The sequence below is a fragment of the Eleginops maclovinus genome, chromosome 23, assembly GCF_036324505.1.
Source record: "Eleginops maclovinus isolate JMC-PN-2008 ecotype Puerto Natales chromosome 23, JC_Emac_rtc_rv5, whole genome shotgun sequence".
NCBI lineage: Eukaryota > Metazoa > Chordata > Actinopteri > Perciformes > Eleginopidae > Eleginops > Eleginops maclovinus.
In genome coordinates, this window is record NC_086371.1 from 22,802,711 (window position 1) to 22,807,303 (window position 4,593).

General features: G+C 40.0%; 1 long non-coding RNA gene across 1 annotated transcript; it reads left to right on the forward strand.

Annotated features, from left to right (window-relative positions):
• The first annotated feature begins 485 nt into the window (after nt 1-485).
• On the forward strand, nt 486-4,360 carry LOC134860374 (uncharacterized). The gene is made up of 3 exons (XR_010165232.1): nt 486-559; nt 1,221-1,427; nt 3,720-4,360. It is a non-coding gene; the product is annotated as an uncharacterized LOC134860374 (long non-coding RNA).
• The last annotated feature ends 233 nt before the right edge of the window (nt 4,361-4,593 follow it).

Sequence of the window (4,593 nt, forward strand, 5' to 3'; positions counted from 1 at the left end):
AGAACTACATTCAGATGATGAGAGTCAGGTTACTCTTCACCACTCACAAACCTGACACACATCACACACTCACATCCATTGCCTATCTCAACCATACCACTCTGTCGTATCAAATTCATTAACTTACTCATTAACTTCATTAACTTTGACATTTTTTTGTTGGGTTTAAGTTCCACCCGTCCCAGCAACACTTATTCAGTTTTATCCACAAATCAACATATGTTAACATCCCTGTGAACCAGAGACTATTGCTTCATGTCCCCCCGCTTGTGTTGTGTTTTTGCCATGCCTTTCCCCGTGTTGTTTATTATGCCATGTGTTCTTTGTTTTCATTCCGAGCCACGCCCCCACTGTCTGTCACTGTCGCACCGTCATCACCTAGCCTGTTTAGTTCAATGTGTCGCACCCGTCCCTTGTTGTCTCCCCTCCAATCACTCCGTTTCCCTTTCTATTTAAGTTGGTCTGCCCTGAGTCCCCTGTCGGATAGTTAGTGTTTGCATAAGCTCTTATTCCTGACTGTGTTTCCCGAGTTCTCTAAGTTCCGAGTGCGTTCCCTGCCGTAAGCCTTCTATTTTTTTCAGTTTTATTTTTCCTCCTCGAATGCTCTGCCCGAGTTAGTTTTGGTTTGGATCTCCTGTGTTTTTGCCCCCTTTTTGATAACTCTCCGTGATCCTTTGTGCTTTGCCCTTTTCCTGGATACTCTTTTTTTGTTATTCATTCCCTTTTTGGATTCCTGTTTGTTCGTGAACCTTTTGCATTCCTGTCCTATAATAAACGCTGCAAGAGGCAGCTGAACTCTGGCGATCTGCGTTTGGGTCTTTACTGTAGGAAAACCCCTAACAGTATATTCAAGGCTTGTACAATATGCCTTGTATAAATGTGTAGCATATACATCATAGACGTCATTGATGATGATTTTCCTCATATGAGTGAAAGTAGTCTGCAGGTGCAGATTAGTCATTGGTATGAGCCCAGGTGTGTGTGGTGGGCTGAACCACACAAGACTCTTTGGTTACACCTACAGTGTATCTTCGTCTACTTCTACAAAGATGTGTGTGTGTGTGTGTGTGTGTGTGTGTGTGTGTGTGTGTGTGTGTGTGTGTGTGTGTGTGTGTGTGTGTGTGTGTGTGTGTGTGTGTGTGTGTGTGTGTGTGAGTGTGTGTGATATTATCATTAGTGTAAAGTATGTAATTTTCACTATTATTGTCGTGTATTATCAGGTTCGCACAAGGGCTACGATTGAGACAGGTGGATATGATGACAGATGACATTGCCGGAAGCACAGCAACTTTGTCAAAGATGTCCAAACTGTTGAGAGATGTCTGTGTTGAGGCGATAGAGAGAATGAGAAGAAAAATGGACAGAGATTGGGTGGGCAGAGAGAATTTGTGGTCATCGATGAAAGCCACTTCAGACACAAAAGAAAGGTACATTCAAACACAACACAGATCATTTTTTTGTGTACATTCCCAAAGACTCCTTTTCTTATGTTTTCTTATTGTCACACATCTTCTTTCTTCTTAAGTCAGTGACAGCCCATAAAATTGTTTGGTACATGTAAAGGTGGATATCATTGGATGTGCCTATGATAGTCCTTGCAAAGTGTTCATGTCTGTGTAAGAATTTAATAGAAAGTGGAAGAAATTTTTCACCAGACACAAATTTAGCCTGATCGTCAAAAAACTTGCAGATGATCTCCAGACTCAGGCTGAAGTCATCACATTATATTTTGGTTTCCCAAAGCGTGCATATGTCAGGGTATAATTCATGGTGAATCTACCAAACAAGAATAGACCTTATATCTAAGTAAAGCTACACTGTCCAAACTGGAGTGTTTTTAGCTACAGTGCTATTCATAGGTTTGTGAGCCTGTTTGAGTTACCTTGTTTTCTGCATTATTTGGTCATAAAATGAGATCTGACAAGTATATTCAAACACATTGTAATGAAGCTACAGTAACCTCACAACAGAAAATGTTATTTCTTAGATGAAAACATCCATGGAACATCCAGAATGACTGTAATATTAAATGAGACTTCATTGGTTGCACTTCCTTTCACTGAACTTATGCCGGAGTTCTGATACATTTTAATCAGATCTGCACAACCCTTGCACATCTCTACTAAGCCATATTCTTAGGATGTTTGGTGTGAATGCATCCTCATGGATGATTGCTGGAACCAGTTGGAAATGGAGTTAGAACTTGTTTGAACCTTGGACTTCATTTTAAGTCTCGAATTTCAGCTTTTTTACTAACCGGTTACCAATTCAACCAGTTCCAACAGGCACCCATAGAAATGCATACACAGTGAACATTCGAAGAAACTTAGCACTTTGACTACCATTAACTGGATAAAGGAGAATCTTCACAGATAGTCCTGACTTAATAAGTTTATTCCTGGCAAAGAATGTGCAACCAGTGATTAATCCAAGTTTCACTCAAAGTGCACAGCCTTTTTGGAAGTTTTAAAAACAAACATGTGAAATGTAGCCTAGCAATGTATTTTGTGTTATTACAACACATTGTGTTGAATCTCAGATCACATTTTATGACCAAATAATGCAGAAAGCTAAAAAATAGAGAAAAGTAAGTAGTAGAAACGTATAAACTTAATTTAAACTGCGTTATGTAGCTTTTACTTTGGACCTGGCAGCTACGTCCTTTTCATCTTTGTAATTTTAATACTTTTAATTACTTACTATTTATGAAAAACTGTCAAAATGTTCCCAAAGACTTTTAAATAACTGTTCAGTCATTCCAGCTGTCAGTTGTCATCAAATATGTTTCAAGCTAACTATATTAAACCATCACCTACAGTACCTAGCAACCAACATAGCAAGCACTGAAATAAAGCATATATTTCCATGTCACTCATCATGATTATACTACCAGGTACTATAATAACTCCTTTATTTCTGATAGCAACCACTACAACTGCCCGAGCCACAACCTACAAACCACTTCCACAGTTATCACCTAGGGACCAACATAGCAACCAACATGATTAACCTAGCAACCAGCATAGCAACCACAATAACTGCTCTAGCAACAGCCTAGCAACAACTTCCACAGTTACGATCAAGTAACCAACATAGCAACCACCATAATTACCCTAGCAACAACCTAACAACCACTGCCTTAGTTACAATCTAGCCACCGATATGATCAAACTAGCCATCAACATAGCAACCAATATGATTAACCTAGCAACAGCCAAGCAACGTCCTCAAGAAGACAGCTGGGCAACCACTTCCACAATAGCGACCTAGCAACCAACATAGCAACCAATATGATTATCCTAGCAACCAGCATAGCAACCACCATAACAATCCTAGCAACAGCCTATAGCAATCACTTCCACAGTTGCAACCAACATAGCAACCAACATGATTAACCTAGCAACCAGCATAGCATCCAACCATCATAACTAGCCTAGCAACAGCCTAGTAACCACCTCAACTACCCTAGCAACAACCTAGTAACCACTTCCAGATAGATCCTAGCAGCCAAAATAGCAACCAACAAGATTATCCAAGTAACTTGCATAGAAACCACCATAACTACCCTAGCAACAGCATAGCAAACTCTTCTAGTACCCTAGCAACATAATTTTCATGCACTTTCTATAGTGACTATTGCTAGCCCAAAAGCTATTTAGAAATTCAATTTTTCATGAAAGTTATTCTCATATGCATGTTGTACTTCTGCATTTTGATAGTATGGACGAGGGCGAATAGCAGGTGCCTGGAACAGAAAGAACTGGGTGTTCGGGATGCTTGGAGTCAAACGCAAAGGACAGAAGACACGGCCTGTTCTCCGTTTGGTGCAAAGACGGACCAGAGATGAGCTGATGCCACTGATTGTCCACCATGTCAGAACAGGGTCATGTGTATTAAGTGATGAATGGCGGGCCTATCGCCAGATACTCACTGCATTTGGCTACAGGCATTACACAGTGAACCACAGTCTAGAGTACGTCAATGCAAACACGGGTTGCCACACCCAACATATTGAACGGGCCTGGAGGACTTATAAAGAGACCATCACAAGACTCCGGGGGAATCGTACTGAAGAACTGCTCAGGGATCACCTCTCGTTAATTGAGTGGCATGAATGGCTGGAAAAGAAACATCACAATGGCCCCCCTGGTCGCTTACTCCATGATATTGGAAAGACTTACAAATAGAAATGTTTCTTTTCAAGAAATGATGGGATGTTAAAGCCAGGTAAAGCTGAAGGCAAACTAATCGCTATTGTTCTCTGTCTCTCACTCTCACACACACACGCGCACATTTATTAAAGGAGGGTTGTTATTTGTGTCAAGACCTCAATATTTTTTACTTGTTTTTTATTATTTTTAATCGGCGAGTCATGTTTTGGTTACTTGCCATATGTTTGTCTTAACTTCACTTTAAGTTCAATAAATGTCTGAACCTGACCGTGAAATCAGCTCTTATGTCTGTTAATACTATTAATCTATCATTTTTAGTGTCATTTGCAATTTAACCCATTGATTTATATTTTGCAATTGCAGTTCTCATCGATGGCAACTTTAGAATAGCCATCTTGACAGTGTTTATAGATGGTTTACA